Here is a 23,354-nt window from a genome sequence, read left to right on the forward strand (position 1 = left end):
GATGAGAAACCCAGTCAGCGGATTTCAGTGTGTAAAAGGCTTCTTTAATGGCTGCAAAATAGCACTGCATCTTCAACTCTGTCTCTCTCTATCCATTTTTAATAGATAGGGAATAGAGCGTAAAACCCTGTCATCTGTTGACTGTTAATGGCTAGGCTGTTCCTCTAGACTCCTACAGGGAAGTGCTTTGACTTAAATGGCCTTTACGATGTGACTTTATTTGATTTGGCACGTAGGACTTCTACCTTTCCCATGCGGAGGTTGTGTTAGGGATGACTTTGCTATAAGTACATCCTGACTAAAATTAAACTACATCGAAGTTTTTACAGTTCTCAATGCATTACAGGATAAACAGTTGTGTGCTGGGCAAAAACTACACAGTGTTAGTTGTAACACGGACTGTTTAGATTGTTGCACAATGTTGAGCATTTTGTTTTTCCTGTATTTTTTCACACTGCCAAAAGATGATCTCACGCAAATTATTGTAAAGGTATTATGTTTTTCCAGAGAGTGTTTTGGTGGCATGTAAGTAAATTTGATCATTATATGTTTTTTTTTTCGGTTTCTAAGTTGGTTGTGTAAGATACCAAATCCAATGCTATGTCATATTAAACAGTGTCTTGTTGACTAAAACACAGCATCGTTTTGAAATGTCTGCAGCTCTTTGCAACTTTTTGGTGGGCTTGAAAATATTTTGACCCAGCGGGGTTAAATGAAAACCGCTAACGTTAGCGTAAATTTTGCTGTTTGTTTTAAATAGGCTACACACAAATGATTGCTGGTTGACAACAAAATAATTCTGCCCGTCTTATCAGAAATCGTGTTTCAAAATTTATTTTTGTTCATATCTTTAATATTGATTGAATAAGGTCACGTCAAAGATTGAAATCATAATGAAATGAATGGCAAAAATCAGACTTTGATGCTCATTTTCTCAAAATTAGATTTTTAAACTGTTATTACAGACTGAGCCACATATATAAAAAATGTTTTATCATAATTGTGCTGCTTTTTCTCACATATTTAGACATTTTTATCCATTTATAATTGAACTATTGTTAGAAAAGGGCTGGATGAATGAATACAGTGTGGATACCTGTTTATTATAAACAGATTTATAAACAATATCCACTTCAAGTATATAGACAAAATAGTATTGAAATATTTGCCTGCAAACGTAATTTTTAGCAAGTGTTACAACTAACCCCCTGCCTGTTACAACTAACCCCCCAACTATGAGGTAAGTTGTAACGTTTGCATTTCTGTCACATTTGGTGTAATTGTCCAAGAATGGTAAGTACTAGAAACAAACGTTCAAATGTTCATTTGTAGCAGAGATGTGTGTGTAGCTTGTGTAAAAATAAAATTAAATCAAACTCAAATATTTTTTGAATGATTGAGCCAAAACCAAAAAGCGCTCTCCCCGATTACATCTGACACTGTCTAGTTGGCCAAAACAAGCTACAGTATTTTAGGAGGCAGCATAATTAAGATGACTACACTCTAAAAAACAAACGGTGCTATATAGCACCAAAACAGTTGCTTTGGATCGTAACGATAGAAGAACCATTTTTAGTGCCATATAGCACTGGTGAAGAACCAGTGAAGCACCAGTGAAGCACCAGTGAAGCACCTGTGTAGAACCATATAGTGCTATGTAGAACCATATGTGGTGCTATATGGCCCCTATATGGCTCTACACTGGTGCTTCACTGGTGCTTCACTGGTTCTTCACCGGTGCTATATGGCACTAAAATGGTTCTTCTATCGTTACGATCCAAAGCAATTGTTTTGGTGCTATATAGCACCGTTTGTTTTTTTAGAGTGTACAGTATCTTTTGGCACAGATCAAAAGACCAAAGCAGATTATCACTCCAATTATGATCTGAAGTCAGCAATGGCATGATTTTATCAGTCTGGACTAGATAAACAAACTAAAGGAGTACCAAATAGTATCATAGCATTGTTGTAATGTTTGATACAATAATGCCATGGTTCTCTGGACATTTACCATGGTAATAGTATGGTATTCTAGCATTGTACCATTTTGAGTGTCACGATACGTGTGAATAGTAATCATTTATTAAAAATGGTATATTTTAAAGCACCACTGTAGTACTACCATACTACTACAGTTACTGTGCTAACACCATAGTACTCTTCTATCTGCGTGCTTAAACAAGAAAAAGCAATCATACTGTTTACTCTTTGCTCTCAAAGCTGCACTGTTATGAATTATAAACACTCTCCCTTTATGAACTACATTTTATTTATAATTTAACTTTGTAAATGCTTTGCAACACTCTTGATTTGTTACAAAAGCTTTGCTTTAAGCAATTTCCAAATTTACTTTGAACACACAAGAAAGCCGTATAGATCAAATACAGAAAAATGTGAAATGTTTGCCTTTACTGAGGTGATAAAAACTGAATTTAACATTGGTATTCTGTACGGGTCAGGTGAAATGTCCAGTAAACTCCCAGCAGTTTGTTTTTGACCTACATGAGAGGTTTTGATTTAGGCTAAAATGAGTCTGTGTTTCTGAAACTCATCGGTTTTCGTGTAACCCTGAACGTGTCTAATCAAAGGTGCGATGCGACCTCTACGGCTCTGAGCCATCCCTCCCTGTGTGTTTTCTGAATGACTATTACAGTGAGACTGTATAAGATGAAAAGCCTCTTGAACTCAAGTAGAATTCAATTATTGCACACAAAGGACAATCTTTTCTTGAGAACCAACGGGTCAAAGCATCCTTCAGTCGACCCTGATATATACAAGTACAGAATGAATCGTACAGTGCAGCCACATGATACTAAAAGAAATGGAAGTGGATGTTACTCAATCTGTTTTAGTTTGAAAATTTGGTAAACATTGCAGAAACTCTGTTGGGTAAATGCAGTTGTCTGTGTAGTCTGAATTGGTTCGTTATGCACTGTCAAAAATACTTTTTTGTACTGTATATGAATTGAATTTTTGCTGTGCAGGACCTAAGTCCCCTTACACTGCAAAAAATGACTTTCTTGCTTAGTATTTTTGTCTTGTTTTCAGAAAAACAAATCCACAAATTCTTAAATTAAGATGTATTTTCTTGATGAGCAAAATGACCTAGGAAAATATTTCTAGTTTTAACAAAAAATATAAACTTTAAGTAAATTAGTGCTTAAAGGGATAGTTCGGCCAAAAATGATATTAAACCCATGATTTACTCACCCCCAAGCTGTCCGAGTTGCATATGTCCATCGTTTTTCAGACAAACACATTTTCGGATATTTTATCAAATGTTTTAGATTTTTCAGTTGATTAAATGTAATGATACGGGGTCCACCCATAGTCCACGACCTTCAAGTCCAAAAAAAGTGCATCCATCCTTCACAAATTAAATCCAAACGGCTCCAGGATGATAAACAAAGGTCCTCTGAGGGTAATCTGCGTGGTGTTGTTGTAGAAATATCCATATTTAAAACTTTATTAACAAAACTAATACCTTCCGGTAGCGCCGCCATCTTAGTCGCATTCAGGAGAGACTATTAGCGTAGTGTACGCACTTTTCTTAGTGACATATGACAAATTCGGAGGGCGGGGGCACAGAGCAGCAGCAGAGTAGCCTCCGTAGGCTGTGTAAGCACTCATCCTGAATGCGGACGCGACTAAGATGGCGGCGCTAAGGGAAGGTATTTATTTACGTTAAGAAAGTTTTAAATATGGATATTTCTACAACAACACCGCGTGGATTACCCTCAGAAGACCTTTGTTTATCATCCTGGAGCCGTTTGGATTTAATTTGTGAAGGATGGACGCACTTTTTTTGGACTTGAAGGTCGTGGACTATGGGTGGACCCCGTAACATTACATTTAATCAACTGAAAGATCTAAAACATTTTCTAAAATATCCGAAAATGTGTTTGTCTGAAAAACGATGGACATATGCAACTCGGACAGCTTGGGGGTGAGTAAATCATGGGTTTAATATCATTTTTGGCCGAACTATCCCTTTAAAACAAGCAAAAAAATCTGCCAATGGAATAAGAAAAAATTTCTTCAAATAAGTTTACTTTTTCATAAACACCTAATTCAAGAAAATCTTTCTTTTTACATTGGCAGACTTATTTTCCTAGGTCATTTGGCTCATCAAGAAAATACATCTTAATTTAAGAATTTTTAGATATTTTTACTGAAAACAAGACAAAAAATACTAAGCAAGAAAGTCATTTTTTGTAGTGTAGGGAAGTCAAGCCACTAGCCGGCCATCTTTGCAACTCCTCCGGGCAGTTATTTCAGCAAAGTCCTATGTACCTGAATCAGGAAAGACAAATATCTCTAAAATCATGTGTTTCTTAAGCTCAAATTGCCCTACAAACACCTTTATTCAAAGTAATTTCAACTACTTCAGCTACTTTCATGCAACTCTTTATAGACCGTTTTATCGGACGCACATGCGGTGGCGCGATTACGCGTCTGAGCGGAGCTTTACTTTCGGTCTCTGTTTGTTTGATGGTCAAACTGAAAGGAGTTTACACACCAAGACGGTTATCGTGCGTGCTTATCGCTGATGTTTAACGCCTTGTGACTGTTAGATTGTATTTCTAGAGATATGTTTGCAGGCTGGAGGTCTGTGCTGAGCAGCAGAGATTCTGATCAGGGGCTATGAAAGACGCAGACACCAAGTTCTGTTCAAATCATAGTCAAAAGTTTATTGATAAAGTCTCACAATATATAGTGGTAAAAGAGGAAGCATTAGTCACCTGAGACAGATTGTGATATTCATGAAGACGTCTGAAATAAATCATACTCATCTTTCTGCAGATATAACTCTTGACTAATGTCATATTGTTTTTGCCAGATTGACAATTTATAACACAAGGAGGTCTCTAAGTCACTAAGTAACTCTTAGGGGTTTCCCGGACAGGGATTAGACTAGTCCTAGACTCAAATAAATGTAAGAGCTGTCCAAACTGAAAACAACTTGCACTGACGTATCTTAACCCTTGTGGGTTGTTGAGGCCATTTTTGTTTTTTTATGGCCACAACTTTCTCTGTGTTTCAGCAAATGGAATGATTTTGGGTGACAAATCTTATATTTGCACAAATTTTGAGAAAATGCTTTGAAACTTTCATGTGCTCACGCGAAACCTTCATGTGCAGATTTTGCTATCGCGAGCACGTGAAGGTGAAAGTTTCACATGCGCGCGCGATAGTTTCACGTGAGCACGCGATAGTTTCACGTGAGCACGCGATAGTTTCACGCTAGCATGCGAAACTAAACTGTCTAAACTTTTCTAAAAAAATTCTGCACATGAAGGTTTTGCGTGAGCACATGAAAGTTTCACGTGAGCACATGAAAGTTTCACGTGAGAACATGCACCTAAACTTTAGATTTTTTTACTCCAATGTCACCTTAGGGGCTCGGTAATAAGTGGTGTCACTGATTTGATGAAAAAAAACCCACACAAAATTACAGATTTTCAATATAAAAAGTGATTGTGGACTGGATTTTTTTTTTTAACCTTTTTCACAGTCTTGGGCTTGTCAAAGATTGGTTAAAACATTGGGTTTGATGCTTGTAAAACATTTCAAATCAATATTTAAAATTCCTTACCATACTTATGAGGTAAATAGCTGTAATATGTAATAATAATGTAATATGTGTAATAAGTGGGATAATGTACAGGCAGCTGGTTGTTATCGCAATAAAAGCCCATTTAGTGTAATACAAGACCCTCCACTTCACATTGGGTCCTGATCACACTGTCAGGGCTTATTTCTGCAATAACAACCGGCTGCATATACATTATCTCTTATATATGATAATGCCTGCCCTGAAATATTGTCAATAGGTTTTTCAACATTAAAGATCTGGCAACCAACATCGTACTTGTCATTTGTTTCTATTCTATAAATAGCTTTTAGTCTGTCATGTGTTTGATGTTTTCTACTCAGATGCCAGGTTTGCGTCAAGAGTGACAGAAAATATGACTATATTTACATGCAAATGAGAAACGCATCTCTAAACAACTCATAGCCATAGATCTCATCTCAACTCACCTTGGAAAAGAAAGAAAGAAACATTTGCGAAGTACTAAACTATGATAGCGTACGATTGCATAATAAAAACATTCATTGCGAGAAAAAAACGGGCATTTATAGTGAGGGTTTGGATATGAATTATTTGTGATTTTATTGGACATGTCTATGTGGCACAAATGACTGATGGCTCCGTTCCAGTGGGTGTTCTGAATCATAACAACCAGTTGTTTGTCTTGAAAGCATTTCACCTTCTCGGCGTGTGCTCTCATTGCAGAATTGCCCTTAACCTTGCTGCCACAAAAACCACACAGATTTCAGTTATCTCAGTGTGATGTTTCTCCCCATGATGTCTCTATCCACAACAATTACACCAAACAAAGATTGTCAGGCAAGCATCACAATCAAACAGGCCTATTTACAATACATGCTCACTGATCCTTTAATCCAAAAAGATTTAAAACATACTTTATGAAGTGAATTTTTAGGTCTTTATATCTAAAACAAAGAAACATTACTATGCAGAATGAATAAAAATGTTCTGCAACATTAAAGCCCTTTCATCAGTGTTTTTTTTTTACTTTTCGTCTGCACTTTTTCTATACTTTGATAATGTGAACCACGAAATGCATATCCTAAAAATACATGCAATTGCCTCACACAGCTCTCATTTACACACTACAATCTGCTTTGAATTACTGCAGCTGTGTCGCTTAAATTGCAGGTCTAACATTTGATAAGCAGCCTGATTGTGTTCATTAAGCGTTTAGCGCCGAGGATCTTATTCCCGCTTCTGTTCACATGAGTTAGTGCCCCTGCAATCCAACAGCCGTGGGTTATAGGAGACACGAATCATTACCCAGCCCTGCTTATGGTGATTATTTTGGACCTTTCCGGCACATTTCCTCGAAAATCTCACGGTAACGTCTGCGAGGCTCCGCGAAGGGCCAAACGGATCCGGGAAAATGAGGCTGCAGATCCGCACGGGCACACAGACGATGAATGATGGCCGCTCTCGCTGCTGTCATTTCCACAGTCTATCATATCGTTGTGTTGCTCGACATGAACAAGCACATCTGTTGCTCGTCGAACATCTGTACTCATTTGCATATTAATGAATAATTATGTTAATTTGATTGCCACTGATTCGTGTGGAGGGAAATTTGTCTCGTGTGGCCGCCACTGGAGCTTAAACCAGAGGGTTTTTTTCTCTTGGATTGATGATCGATATATTATTGATGTATTCGCATACATCATTTATTACAATTCAACAAGATTGAAGAAGCAAGCACTTGGAAAGAATCATGAATGGATTCGGTGCATAATTAGTTTTTTTTTCTAATCTGTACTTTGTCATGCTTTCTACAATAAAAAGTTCTAGAAACATGGAAACCATAAAAAGTTTTATAAGACTTTAAGGGACACTTCACTTTTTTGAAAATATGCTCATTTTTCAGTTTCCTAGAGTTAAACATTTGATTTTTACCGTTTTGGAATCCATTCAGCTGATCTCTGGGTCTGGCGGTACAACTTTTAGCATAGCTTAGCATAATCCATTGAATCTGATTAGACCATTAGCATCGCGCTAAAAATGGCAAAAGAGTTTCGATATTTTTCCCATGTTAAACTTGACTCTTCTGTAGTTACATCGTGTACTAAGACCGACGGAAAATTAAAAGTTGCGATTTTCTAGGCTGATAGGGCTAGGAACTATACTTTCATTCTTGCGTAATAATCAAGGACTTTGCTGCTGTAACATGGCTACAGCAGGCGTAGTGATTTTATGCACTGCCCGAAAATAGTCCCCTTGGTTAGTTTCAATAGCAGGAACTATTTTCAGGCACTGCGTAATATCATACCATACCATCTTCCATTGGTGAAAAGTGAAACGCTTAGGTTACTCACGTAACCCCGGTTCCCTGAAATAACGGGAACGAAGCATTGCGTCAGTTAGCTGACGCTATGGGGGAAACTCCTGTTTACTCCGTGACTGAAGCCTATTGGTTAACGTCTGTACAAAGTACAGACCAATGACGTTTGAACCCGCGCGCGGGAGGAACGCGTCCCTATATAAGCGCGGTTCAATCGTCAGGAGCTCATTATATTCGACTGAAGCGCGCAGCCGAATAACACTCGCTGCGTAGACGTTTGTAGCACGGCAAGAGACGCAATGCTTCGTTCCCGTTATTTCAGGGAACCGGGGTTACGTGAGTAACCTAAGCGTTCCCTTTCAATACGGTTCACTTCGCATTGCGTCAGTTAGCTGACGCTATGGGGGAACGTAATCCCATCACGCCGTGCATACACAACGTACTGAAGTGCCTTACCGGAGAGACACTGCGTGTGGCCCTATACCCGGCATATTCACAGCTTAAAAAGCAAATGTGTAAGCACCATATAAATTGTTGACGCGCACACGGTGGGGTTTTAAACGCACCGGGGGCACATAACATAGCACAAGACGGCGAGGTACCGAGCGCGCCGCGGCTGTGCGAGATAAGTAAATTCAGAGTCACGTTGGTGAGCTCGCTGAGCGCACCGTGGTGTACACATAAAACGCATGAGCGTGCATGATTGAGCCGAGAGAACCTGCGCTCGTAGGGCAGGGACGTCTAAGCTGTACAATCTGACAACGTAGACGGCGAAGACTAGCCGGCCGCGTAGCAGATATCAAATATAGATATAGATACCCCTGTAGACCAAGTTCATGAAGAAGCCAAACTCGCAGAGAGTGGGCTCTATATAGGACATAGCTCATAGAGGGGCGTGAGCCAGTGCGATGGTTTCAACGATCCATCTAAATAACCACTGTTAGCAACAGACATACGTAGTGAGTGATCTGCGAAGCTCACGAACGGCCGATCTGACTATAATATGCGGCAGAACGGTTCGTAGCGTGGGATTATACAGATACCACAATAGTGTGAACCCAGGTGCACCCTCGAGCGCATCGGGATGCATATAGGTAGTATTATAGTGCACAGATCGGTGAGCTTTCCAAGCGCGCCGTAAATGTGTATTGACTATAAATTGCACGGGCACAGGTGAACACTTGAATACATCGTGAATGCATATAGATGAATCAGAGTGTTATAATGCACAGGCCGGCAAGATTCTCGAGCGCGCCGTCATGTGTTCTGATAATAAATTGTGCGCACACGGGTGAACTCTTCAGTGCACCGTGAATGCGTATAGATAAATCAGTGCACAGAACGCGCCGTGAATGTGTACAAATATGATTGATGAACGTAACGGTGGGCACCCAACGCACCGTGAACGTACACAGATGAACAACAATGTATGTGTCACAAATCATAACACAGCTGTGTACACAGGTGAGCTTTCCCAAGCGCATCTTATTGTATACCAAAATGTTATAGCGTGTACATGTGAGCTTCTCTAAGCGCACGGTGGACGCATATAATTAAAAACCATATCGTGCATACAGGTGAGCTAATGGGCGCACCTTTAATGCAACAAACCTCAGTAGTGCGAAGCAGGGATGTCGAAGCTGTAAACTGACAACGTGGACGGCGGGGACCAGCCGGCCGTGTCACAATTGTCAAATGAGAAACCTCTTAGATTGCCCATGCTCTAAGACAAGTGAGCATAATTGTCACGGGAGGTGATAACGTCAACGATCCATAAATAGCCTGTATTGACAGGTGCTCTAGTGAGTGATCTGTGACGCAGATGAACAGCTGATCGTCTGATGTACGTCAGACGTATGTGTCATCCAGGACCTTGGACAGTTCCAGAGCGCTGTGCCTCGGGCACCGTCCGCATCTGAGAAATGACAGGCTTATGAATAAAGTGAATGGCCAGCCGTAAAAGCATGGTTCGCTGTTACCGCCGCCGTCCGCATCTGAGAGATGACAGGCTTGTGAATTAAATGAATGGTCGGTCGTAAAAGCGTGGTTCGCTGTTATCACGGCCACATAGATATAGGTAGGGGAGAGAGCCGCCGTGCCTCTGTAGTGAGGAGAAAAGTGTTCCACCCACGATTCGCGGGGGGTATTGACTTTCAAATGTCACTAGACAGAATGGATCAGACTTTGCATAAGGACGCCTCGTGAAAGGGGTCCTAGCAGCTTGTGTCAATTTGTCATAAGGCACGTAATGTAGGTCGTGTCCCACGGATGCCATCTCCACACGCCCATCGTAATGGGTTAATATTGGTAGTTTAAGCATGAGATGCGTATCACTCTGATTGAACATAGCTTATAAAGCGATGCAATGAGTTTATAAAGGAGATGACTCGTCAGCTTGTTCAGGGGGCGAGATCTCAGTCTGGTTCGGTAAATAATGAAACCACCGTAGATTGCCCGACCGCATTATCACAATAACACGGTCGAGAGTGCTGCAGTGCTAAATCATCCTCTTAATGTACCGTATTCACAGTACAAGGTGATTTATATGAGACAAACGGCGTTCCACGCGCCGAAGGCTGATTGCCGTCGTAAAGCGTGTTCAACCCACAGCAAATGCTGGGCTAGCTCGTAATGACAGCACTTCATGCAGCAGTGTGTAACTTAAGCAAGCTTCCCGGCCGTCAGCTCGGGGCGGGACCTTTGCTTAGTCAAACTGAAGTGGACTTATGAACAATGCCACGATATTCAGCTTTCTGAGGCTCGTTAGAGGGGTACGTGCGCCCGTCTTAAACGAGATGCCGCGCGCGTCTGACTGTGCGCGTGCTTTAAGCTTTGAAACTTATTGTGGCGGGTAGCAAGCTCACTTGAGGTTGATATTACCCTTAATATCTCCAAGTATTGGAGCGGAGGTGTGAGCGTCTTCGGATCCGCTAATATAAATCAGCTATATGGCCGAAAAACGTCATAAACCGCTTGGCTGTAAGCCTTTGAGTGGCCGTCCGGAGAGGGCGCGATTCAAACGCTTGGAGCCATGCAAAAGTCTGAGGCTGTCCTTCCTCTAGGAAGAGAGAATAACAGCCGTAAGACCGTGCTCGTTTGCGCCATCAGCATCGTAGCGGAGAAACTGAGGTGGGCTGCGAGCGAATTTGGCAGAAAGGTGTTAGAGACACAGTACAGTCGTGGGGTGTCAATACACAGTATATGGCCAAACCGGGGTTTTTTCGGCTAGCGTCGATAGAATTATGGACAGCGGGCCGTGTGTGCGTATTACTGATTGCTTGTCAGTAAGGCGATAAAGTGTTTAGAGACACCGTACAACCGTGGGTGTCAATACACAGTATAGTAAGCACGGAAATTACTCTTTTTAGAGGAATTAAATACCGTTCGCCACTATAGTGAGGTCGCATAGCCGACAGTATTACACAGTATGTTTGGATAAACAGCACACAGAAAACATTTCAGGGCAGTCCAGCCGAGGCGCGACATAACCCCTTTTTCCCAGACAGTTTCGTTCTCTGTTTATGCAGCTATGCTGCGGAGACCAGAGCTCAGCCGTTCAGGTGCACAAGCCTCAGTAGTGACGGTGACCGAACGGCTCACGGAGCAGGGTAGTATGTCTAGGTAGTTTAATGTCAGACTGAACCCATCGCAGAGAGGAAGTCTGCCGCGAGGCCCGCGGTTTTGCCGTTTATTAAAAGGGCAGAAAAACCGGGTATATATATATAAGAATGTACCAATATTCAGCGCACTGATATAGGACGGGACTGAATAAAGGGAGGTATTCGAGCCTCAGTATATTATAAACAAATTCGTTCTGCCTCTGATTCCGTCTAAACCAGAGAGAAATTACCAGGCAGACGAAAAATGAGCTATCTGAAGTGAGATCGGCTCAGGCCAGTAAAGCTCTATAATAAGTGTTTTAGCGCTCCAATAGAGGCGTGTCCGCCTTATCGAGCAGACGAATGAGATCGTGCCGCTCCAGGAGGGGAGGGGCATGAAGCTCTCTTATAATGAGTGTTCTTGGTGCTCCAATAGCGGCGAATCGGCCCTATCGAGCAGACGAATGAGATCGCGCCGCTCCAGGAGGGGAGGGGCATGAAGCTCTGTAATCGTTGAACACTGGACAGCTGCATTTAGAGGCAGCGAGCCGTAATACCGCGTGCTAGCTAAGCCGTTAAGAGACCTCACCACTGTGGGGAAAGGAGCGAGGGACTCCGCGAGCGTGGAGCACGAGTGGCTGTGCTATGACAGAGACAGGGGCAGACCGCCCGTGTTTGCTTGTCGTATGCATCTATCCAGGTCTACGGTTCCCCGCTTGTTCATCTCAACAAGAGAGGAACGGCAGAGGGGAGCAGCAACACAGACAGAACAGCCATGCGTCGTGACGGTATCACCCGATGCACTCGGGGGATTAATATATGTGCCAGAGATCTCGCCACTGAATGTGAAAGGAGCGAAGGGACTCTGTAAGCATGAACGGTTGCGGTGTGACAGAACACAGGGGGGGTTAGTCCGTGTGTGCTTGTCCATGCATCCATCTAGTCTCATGGCTCGCCGTGTGTTCATCCCGGCGAGAGAGGAACAGCAGGGGGAGCACGAAACATGGATAAGACAACCAAAGCATAAGCGCGGTCCCGGCGTGGGAGGTGCCAGACCGGTAACGCGCTCGGAGGAAATTCATAGCAGAGAGGCTCACCGAGCCGCTGTGCTGGACGCTATTACAACAGCGCCTGCTCTTTTAGCTTATAGCTTTATATTAAAAATATTGATCTTACCGGGCGGCCGCAGGGGAGACCTCGTCAGGCGTGTGTCCGCTGCACAGGGCTCGAACCACGGCAAGCGAAGGCTATCTTCGGTTCTCGGCCGGAAAGCGGCAGGGGAAGACGCTAGACCTGGACTCTGCTATCTTCGGTTCTCAGCCGGAAAACGGCAGGGGAAGACGCTAGGCCTGGACTCCGCTGCAGGGCTTTTGTCAACGGCGAGGTAAGGCTTCTTCTTTTTCTTCGGAGCAGCGAGAGGTTCGCGCTGAAGGAGAAAATAATGAGCTCCTGACGATTGAACCGCGCTTATATAGGGACGCGTTCCTCCCGCGCGCGGGTTCAAACGTCATTGGTCTGTACTTTGTACAGACGTTAACCAATAGGCTTCAGTCACGGAGTAAACAGGAGTTTCCCCCATAGCGTCAGCTAACTGACGCAATGCGAAGTGAACCGTATTGAAAGGGAACCGGCAGTGTCCCTATACGATGCTGACATCTTGGGTCTTGAGTGTGCGCAGTAGCGATTTCGGGACCAGTCCTGCGCAGTAGTGAGCAGGAATTAAAGCCGCAAAATCAAGGCACCACCCTCGCCTCCGCAGGATGTGCATATCACAGCTGTCAATCATGACGTTACATCATCGTTTTTATAGCTTTAAATAACTAACTAAAAACCAACTTATTTTAAAAACAAAAACATGAATTTACATTAGGGTAATAAAAACTACAGTAAATGACAGAAACCAGCTTCGGAAAAAAGATAATTTGAGTAAAATTAAATTGTTTAGTTGGTCTCAAGTCCCACTGAATAACATGGGGGAGGCGGGGTTTATAACCTATACTAGGACCAGTCACTGGGAGGCGATTGAGACGTTTTGGCTTCACTTTTCAGGGCTTGATTCAGACATACTACTCACCTAGTCTACTGCTTTTCGCCTACTATACAGTATGGAAGTAGACTGTTTTGGACGCAGCGTCTGTGTTAAATTGTGTTATTTTTCTAATGCTCCTATTAGCATTTGTTTTTCTTTTTAGCATGCCTCACTTTATCTTTCCTCTTATACTCTCAAAGCTTATTTTAGGATGTTTAGGCATTTATAATTTATAACAAAGTGACATTTATTATTAAAAATGTATTTTGACAATGTTACAGTCACACACAAAGCACATTTTTACCTGTAAACACAACACTGACAGATAGTCAGGGGACTTTAAATGTTGCATAAGGTTCCTGAATACCACAACCCTGCATCTGACAGAAAAAGTATTGCAACATTTCTGATATAATTCTTATGTCTCCTTTGGCGATGCCCACAGCCTCTCTCAGATACCCTCTCACGTACAGTATGACTGAACTCAGTAATGATAGATGATACCGACTCCATCATTGGGAAACAGCAAGGGCACCGTACCGCATGTCTTAAAAAAAATCCCATGAGCTCCAAGACCCAGAGGGCATCGAGTCAGGCCCGAAACAGCTTTAAATCACTCTGCATTAAAGCAACAAGAGCCGTTTTATTTATATGCAGCACAAATACTTGAGCCAGTGTCAGTGGTACTTTAAATGGTAATGAAGTGATATGAAAATTTGCATTTCTTAGAGCAGTCGAGACAAACTGGATGAGAACCATGCATTAAACTTCACATTAAAAGTAATGCAGATAATTCAGAATGAAGGGTGGCAGGATTCCAGAGGTTTGTCTGGGATTTGGGCCAGGACTCCGGGGTGAACACCTGTACAACATGGCAAAAGAGAAGCTCCTCAGGTGTCAGCGTGGCAGCACATAGTCTCTCTCTCTCTCTCTCTCTCTCTCTCTCTCTCTCTCTCTCTCTCTCTCTCTCAATCGAGTTAAAATGGTGCTGCAAGTGGGCACTGTGTTCTGTATTTGATGAATACATTTTGAACTCTGTACTGTAATTTATTACAATTGTTATAAGTGATTTGTATTATTAACTTATGTGTTTGTACATATTTGTGAATAAAGAGATCTGTCTCTCTTTCGTTTTCTACCTTCCTATCCTATCTCTATTTATTTTCTTTCTCTCTCTCTTTATGTCTATTTGTATTTATGTCATTTTGTTCTTAAAGGCCGAAAGCATGAAGAACGATTGTTATGATGTGGATCTCACAAGGTACCAGTGGGGGCTCGTGACTGCTCATCCGAGGGGCACAAATTCAAAATAAGTGTTCGGAGTGTCATGTGTTGCTTGCGTTTTCAAAATATGTGTTTGTTGCGTCATGTAAACCATGTGCATCACGTATTTTGTCAAAATAAGTACCTCCTGCACACGTGTCAAAACCGTTTATGATAAAAGAGACGCTCATGTTCACAAAATACACGCAAGACACTCCCTTAACAGTAAACTTTGATTACGCATGAGATTATGTGAGTATCTGGCCACCGCGAGCGTCTCTTTTATTTTTAACCATGCAGCAGGCACTTATTTTGACAAGACACGTGATGCACATAGGATCACTTGATGCGCAGAACACATATTTTGAAATTACGAACCACACACATGACGGGTTACATACATGTTGTGATGAACTTCGCATTGAGCGCCCTTGAAAAAAGAAGTCACCGGCCGCCACTGCAAGGTACTATGGGAATTTAACTTTGCATGCCTTACTGTAACACTGAACAGATTGTTGGAGCATATGGGATAATATGAATAATACTGTAGCGGAGAATCGTGGGGATCCGAACGAATCACAATTTTATTTACACAAGACTCTCTGTTATTCTAAAACGCACTCCCTCAATTCCATTCTGCTAGCACGGAAAGCCATGTTCACTTCAAACAACTTTCAACAAGACGGAGGAAAGCCGGCGTGCTCTGGATCCAACAAGAAACACTGTGTCAGCGTGGCAGCACTGACATGTTTTTCATCTAAATAAATCTTCACTAGTTTGCAAGATGCGGCTCACGTCAGGCTGTTCTGTAACGTAGACTGTTTAATCCGCTTTTAATACCACCTGCATTATGGCATTTCCCCTTAAACCATGATAAGTATATCAGCGGAGTCAGGAGACGTGCATCCAGTCCAGGAATAACCCAGCTTGACTCCCTCATCCATCAACATGGCAAAGCATGGTACAAACTCAGCTGCTATATTTATGAAGTCAGGTCACCTAACCTGAACTCCAGATTGGGCACATTTCAGAAATCAACAGATAAAAACAACACAGATATATAGTACATTTCTTTATTTCTTCCAGCTAAATATATAAATGATCCATATACCAGTCCTTTCAAAAAAAAGTTGTTTTTTTGTGATTGTTGCTGGCAAAAATTCTTGATTTTGCGGCTCGTTTTCTTAAAAAATGTGATGGAATATGCAGGATATTTATGCAATTGTATGCTAAAAAATTGCGGGAACTTGCAAAAACTGCATTAACTGTTTGCAGCTTTTCCTTGAAGTTCACGTCGCGTAATTACATCACTTCCTAATGCTGCGTTCACACCAGCTGCGTTAGAGGCGTCAAGCATGAGTGATTTCAATGTTAAGTCAATGTGAAGATGTTGACGCACATCTGGAGGTCTCAACTCGCGCGTTTGCCGCGCAACGCTCAATTTAGATGCGCTAATGAGGCAGAATCGTGTCTACTGCGCTGCACTAAATGCCTAAATGCAAATGGTGCAAATTGAGCGTTGCCGTGGCAAACGCGCGAGTTGAATAATGTGAACTTTGGCAGAAAAATGCGCCGCGTTAACCAATCAGGAGCTTGCTCTAGTAGTAACGTGATTACAGGAAGCAAGCGTAGTCACAGAAGCCCCTCCCATGACGCAAATTTCCACGTGAATGTCTTGATGACTAGAATTTCACGCGCGAATGAAGCGAGTAAACTCAAACTGTTCAAGTGGCAAACTAGGCGTGGTAGACGCGATTTTGACACCTCAAACGCGGCTGGTGTGAACCCACGGTTACATTCCCATGACAACAGAGGACATGGCTGCGCATGTGTGAAGTAAATGCAACATTTTTCACTTTTCTGCTAAGATATATATGGCTTGCTCTGAAAATGCGAGTATTACGAAATCATGCAATTTTGCGAGCAGAAATCTGCAATTTATGTTGCGAAAGTGCAACGTATTTATAAAAAGTGCCCCCTGCATAAATATGTGGACTTTGGCTGATTATGCATTAAATCATGCGATTGCAAAATCACGTTTTTCTGGAGGGACTGATATACTGTATAACATAAATATTACAGGCTCCAGACCAGTTTTTGAGACAGCCCAATCAGGGGCGTTGCTAGACATAAAGCTCTACTGGGGCACAGGCCCCCAATTTTTTGCTGACTTTTTTTTGAAAGCCTGCTGTGTTCGAGAAGGGTGCAACACTTCTATACAATGTCATTTGCTTAAACCACTATTCTAGTGCAACAGTTACTGCGAAAGATGCATGTATACAAGTGTAATCTTCATCATACCTAACATTATTAACATGTTTGGAGGCATAAATGGCATAACATGTTTGGAAATAATGACAGCAGAGAAATATTTTCTACATTATACAATGATAGCAATGATTATTAACTTATTTTTACAAGAATATTTTAAGAAACCAGTCATTTTATGACTGCTATACTAAATAATCTCTGTCATAGTTACTGCTAACTGTTATGTAAGTTAGTGTCCTAGAGTTAAATATTAGTAAACTAAATCTTAATCTCATATCTCAAAATACAGAACAGTATATCGCATAAATGTATTGATTTTCTCAGCAACGATGCAATTCTATAGACTTGACAGAGGTTTTCCTGAGATTTTTCCTCTGTTTGAGACCTGACAGGGTGAGGATGTAGTTTGTCTTACATCTCTTAAACTCATCATCTCTCCTTTCTTCTTCCCTTTCCCTGCTTTGCACAAAACATTTCTGTTGTACATCTACAGAAGCCAATAATGATCGAGTCAAAATGAGATTAGCATTATTATTTAGAAACTTACTTTAGTTTCGTTATGCTTTCATAAGCACTCGCGTGGCGTCACCTTTTGAATGCGGTTGTGCGCGGTGAAGCCATGGATACGTGCGTGCACGCGTCAATGCGCCTGCTTGCTTTTACAAGCCTAAATTGAGTACCTACTTTGCATAAAGATCCGTTTTTGCCGCGATTGTCTTTGTAAAGGAATACACTAGTTAACTGCTAAAACTTAAACTTGAGATTTACACCGGGGCACAAAAGATTTACACTGGGGCACGTGCCCCAGTAAAAGGGGTCTAGCGACGCCCCTGAGCCCAATCATTTTTTTAAAAGTTTTAGCACATTCGCTATTTCTTGTTGAAAAATGAGTGGATCGCGAGCCGGTTAAAAAGCTGTGGGCTCTTGCCAGCGGTTCTCCTATCATTTGAATGACTTAAATTAAGAATAATTGATGACGGGCTGCTGAATTTTTGAAAATAAGTGAACATTCATTTTCAACAAGATCTCCATAGTCGTGCATTATTAAAAAATCATTTTACATCTTAGAACCTCTGTAGCCAATCAGAAACGAGCAATTAACAGTGTCATATAATGTAATGTAATCCAAGATTTCAATGTTCCATTGCATTGTGAACTGACTGGCTACGGTTTTGTTTATTCGTCAAAGCCGATTTTTGCTCGCATTTGGCACTTGACGAGTGTTCAGACACATACCCGCCAACACACTCCGTCTCACGGCCGACACGAGATGGAAGTAAACATAAAAACATCAAGTTGGACAAGCAGGTCAGACAAGATGAGCGGAGAGAGAATTACAGAGAGCAAGATGGGAAGGAGATAAGATACAAGACAGACCCGACGGAGACTGATCCCATGGTGATCTTTCACAGCAGCAGATGTTTTCCTGACACTGTCAGGACATCACCCGATTAAAGTGGAACAAGACGCCTCACTTCTCGCAAGGTGCCTTTGTGAAGATCCAGGATGAAAAAGTACAACGAAATCATGACGATTGCGAACCATTCTTACTCACTAAAAACAGTTGGGTTAAAAATAACCCAATAAATAACCCAATGGTGGGTTACTATAGCACCGACCCATTGTTGGGTTATTTTAACCCAATGCATTGGGTAGAAAGTTTAACCCAATTAGTTGGGTTATGAAATAACCAATTTGTTGGGTTATTTTTGCAATGCTGTTTTAACCTCATTATTATTATTATTATTATTATTTATTACTATTATTTGCTTTATAAATAAATAATACAAAACTTACAAATACATTTATAATGCTTTATTTTCATTTAGTCATTTGCACCTGCATTTAAATGTATAAATACATACATGTATAGAAGCATAAATACATACACACATACATACATATATACATACATAAATAAACAAAAACATAAGAACAGAACAAATCTACTCCATCTTATCCAACTAAAAACTGCTTAAAAGCATAGTTCACACATTTTGTCATCATTTTCATCCTCTCATGTTCTTATAAACCTGTATATAAGTCTTTACTTTGATAACCACAAAGGTATATTTCAAAGAATGTTTGAAATCAAACCGATCATGAGCCCCATTCATTTTCATAGTATTCTTTTTTCCTATTATGACAGTCAATGGGGCTCATGATCTGTTTGGTTTCAAACATTACTCAAAAAATCTTCCTTTATGGTCATCAGAATAAAAAAAAATGTATGTTTGTAACGACAGGAGAGGAAGAAAATTATGACATAATTTTCATTTTTTGGGGGAACTGTCCCTTTAAACAGGTGACAGTGTGTTAAGGAAACATCACCTGGTACAAAATGTATTGTGTTACAGAAACTACTTAACAGTAGTGAAAGGCTTGGGATACTCTGTCTAAAATGTAAAAAATATTAAAGCACATGTCAACTGCTGGTCTTGCTCCTGGGCCATGCCTCCCCACGAAAACAAAGGCTTGTGATTAGTCGAATTCATCCCATAACAGGACATGGGGTCTTCGTCCTACCTCCTCCTCCAAATACTGAATTATGTTTGTTTTCTGACCTAAAGACAGAATTTTCACAATGTAAATATGCACACATAAACACGATAAAAAAACAAGTGTCATAAATGATACAGGTTGAAAATTTATAAATGCTTGCTTTGCTTCTTGGTACTGTAGGAAGGCTGAACCATCTTGCTGGCCATTTTGTAAGGTTTTTAATGCAACATCTCCAAGAATGTCTACATTTAATGAAAAGAATAATGAATTAAATCTCAAAGCAAACACATCTGGCAAGCTGAATAAATACTCTACTTTGACAGTAGATGTCGCTGAAGAGCAAGTTCAACCGTTACCGGGGTTACAGTAAACAGTAAAAGACGTGCAGGATTAAACAGCGCTTTATCAGGCGACAGTAAGACGACAATATAATAGCTTCTTAAGACATTTCCATTCAGAAGCACATTTATATTACAGCTCTGTTTCTATAACACAGACCGGCTAAAAAAATATTTGGAGCCAAAAACAGCCGGTCGCATTCTCTTACAAAAGTTAAAAACGGTTTTTACTACACTTTAAACAAAAAAGCATTGTCTGTTACAGAAAACACGGTTAAAGCAATATGGCAATCAATACGCCATGAAACTAACGTTATAATACTAAAAAAAGACATGATTCATTTTCGTAAGGGATCATGCTGTTGGTGCTGTTTAGTATTAAAATAAATTGCGATGTTTTTCCACCTTTATGATGGTTTAAAAACGCGTGTTGGAATCGGTAACAGTTAATCAATGGAACACGTGTAACGGACAAAAACTAGACAACAGCGTTTTTGTACAAGTATTTGTAGAAATCGTGGCTGATAGTTTACTGTGTGTTAGAGCTTAAAGACACTTTGTAGCAAATAAAACATTACACAGAGATATATATTTTAAAACTTACCTCTCGTGTCTGTCCGCACTCAGCAGTGGCACCTGTCGACCATTGAAATTCAAAATGCGTGACGTGAGCCCGATTTTAACCCATCGGTCTGGGTTGTTATAGAAATAACCCAATACAAGCTAGGAATAACCCAACACAACAACCCAATATGTTTAACCCACCTGTTGGGTAAAACAAATAACCCAACGGTTTTTAGAGTGTAACAGAACATCTTCCTATCGCACATCAACAATGTTCTGGGATGTTCCAGGCCTGCGTGTTTACAGCAGAGATAGATGGGCAAAGGTGGGGCACAGCTTACCTACAAGAGACCACCTTGCAGTGAGTTTAATAAAGCGTGGCAGAGAATGGCAGGGATTTGCACCTGGAAACGACAGCAGATCTCCCCCCTCCGGACAGAGCCAACCCGTGCTGCTCTCAGATAAGAACTATCTACCAGGTGCAAGCTGGCTGCATATCATCACTCTTAGATGAAACACTTGCCATCCTTAGTGCCTATTCAAGCCTAGAATAACTTGAGGAAGTTAAAACACAATGCAAATTCAACTAAAGATCACGTGACTTGAAAATGAAACTGTGAACTGCTGCTATTTATGGAAATGTTTTAAAGGTTTTTTTTTTGTGTTTTTTGAAGGGTAACAGCTGTGGTCACTATAAACGCTCACGGCAAACGCTACATAAAGATTTCTGGGTAACATTTTATTTAACAGTGCTTTTGTCACATGTAATTACTATTTTAATAACAGTAAATGAGGCATAATTACATGCAACTAACCCTAATCCAAACCCTAACCCTAGTGCATCTGACAAGTTTTCTCATAAATTAGATTTTTTATCAAGATCTTATGTTTAAGTTGAGTAATTTCTCTTTAGTGTCAATGAAAAGGTTTTTCACACATCTCACTTTAGTCATTTCATTGGTAGTTTTCAAATTTGACTGTATTTCACTGTAAAAGTAGCCTACATGCAAAAAAAAAAATATTTTATGCCTTTTCTGCATAAAGGTAAAATGTCAATTTCTGTCAAAATCCTAATATATTCTGTAAACCTCCTTAAAATGGGTTAAAAACTCTGCATGTCATTTATCCAAATAATGGCATACAAAAACAGTGTAGGGTTGAGTAAATAACAAAAATCCTGTTTATGGGTAAACGGTTTCTTTAAAGGGGACAAATCATGAAAATCTGACTTTTTTCATGTTTAAGTGCTATAATTGAGTCCCCAATGCTTCTATCAACCTAGAAAATGTAAAAAAGAACAACCTAGTAACTTAGTTTTGGTAAACCATTTTTTATAAGCAAGTGAAAGAATAAGTAATTGAAATTTGGGTCCCCTTGTGATGTCAGAAGGTGATAATACCGCCCCTTAATCTGCACTATCCAACCACGGCACTGCCATTTAGTGCTGAGATTAACTTATTTGCATTTAAAGGACACACACAAAAACAGCACATTTTTGCTAACACCTACAAAGTGCAATGTTAACATTTTATAATAAATTATCTATATGGCATTTTGAGCCAGAACTTCACATACGTACTCTGGAGACACCAAAGATTTATTTGACATATTAAAAAAGGCTAATAAAATATCCCCTTTAAACCATCTGAAGAGAAAGCAGGCCACACAAAAAGTACAAATTCTTGTACTCAAAAATAATAACAAATTGCCATAATGTGTTGCAAGCATCACATGTGCATTGTGAGTGGATTACAGGACACATCCTTTATTTGGATTGAGATTTGCACTGAGAACAACACGTTTGAGTCTTTGAAAGACTCTGGAAACTCTTTAGCCTTGGTTGAATTTCTTAATCAATTTAGTACACTTTCAACCTGTCAGCAAAGCTGAAGTGCACTGAGGAAAGCACGCTTTTCAGGTGCCATGTGTATAAGCATCAACCATAAATATAGATTAGTCAAGTTACTCTGATACAAATTCACCTGTTTTTAAACTCAAGTGCTCTACCAGTAATGCAAAAATCTCCTATATTTATATAGCCATTATAGTTTGGGAGGTTTCAGTTCAGGTAATGATCCTATAAGATGAATGGCAACTCATATATATCATGCCACTTTAATTGCAGTGTGTTTGTTGGCATCTTCATATTTGTGAGTTAAATTTGCATTGACTAATCTGATCAACGCCTTATGCAATTAACACATAAACTCTGTTTAAAATTTGTTTTAAGGCAGGCCCATACAGCAAAAAAATAAATGTCTCTGACCAAATATATGCTATTTTAAATAAATACATTTTGTTGAAAGAAATGCTCAATGGAATACATTTTTGAATTTCAACTTCATATATTAACATATATTTCAAAATGTATTTCAACGGGAAGCAAATGCATTCCTACTTTTACATCCCATATGGCAAAAATTAATTCTTCGCCAAAAGATATTATAAATATATACAAGTACATTTTATAAAGTATATTTTTGAAGTTGAAATTAAATCTAAAAACTAAATGTAATTTCAACCTTTTTAAAGCAGTTATGTTTACAGGTTCGTAACAAAAACAAAGTTTTTCTTTAAATGCAACATTATTATATATCCTTGGATTGAAATATATGGAGGGCTTAATATATTTTTATGCTTTTAAATGTATTTCTTTTTAAATATATTTCAAAATATAGAAAAAATATATAGATGAAAAATATATTTTTGTAAACATATTCAGCAAATATTTTTTTGGCCATTTTTTGTATATTTTGAAATATATTTAAAAATATATATAAAAATATATTTTATGTATAGGAACATACATAAAAAATGTAAAAGCTTTCAAAAATGCTTTCCAAAAAAGTCTGTCTTGTAATTTTTCACCAAAATTCTTAAGCAGGGATGACATATT

At 40.0% G+C, this 23,354-nt stretch overlaps 1 protein-coding gene and 1 long non-coding RNA gene across 2 annotated transcripts in view; both read right to left on the reverse strand.

Moving 5' to 3' along the window:
- ntm (neurotrimin) overlaps nt 1-23,354 on the reverse strand; it is a 358,155-nt gene that overhangs the window by 250,739 nt on the left and 84,062 nt on the right. The gene's annotated exons all lie outside the window — the stretch shown is intronic.
- LOC135738472 (uncharacterized) lies at nt 19,281-20,674 on the reverse strand. The gene is made up of 3 exons (XR_010528705.2): nt 20,499-20,674; nt 19,692-19,798; nt 19,281-19,618 (listed from the first exon to the last, which is right to left on the reverse strand). It is a non-coding gene; the product is annotated as an uncharacterized lncRNA (long non-coding RNA).

Source organism: Paramisgurnus dabryanus, chromosome 10 (genome assembly GCF_030506205.2).
Source record: "Paramisgurnus dabryanus chromosome 10, PD_genome_1.1, whole genome shotgun sequence".
NCBI lineage: Eukaryota > Metazoa > Chordata > Actinopteri > Cypriniformes > Cobitidae > Paramisgurnus > Paramisgurnus dabryanus.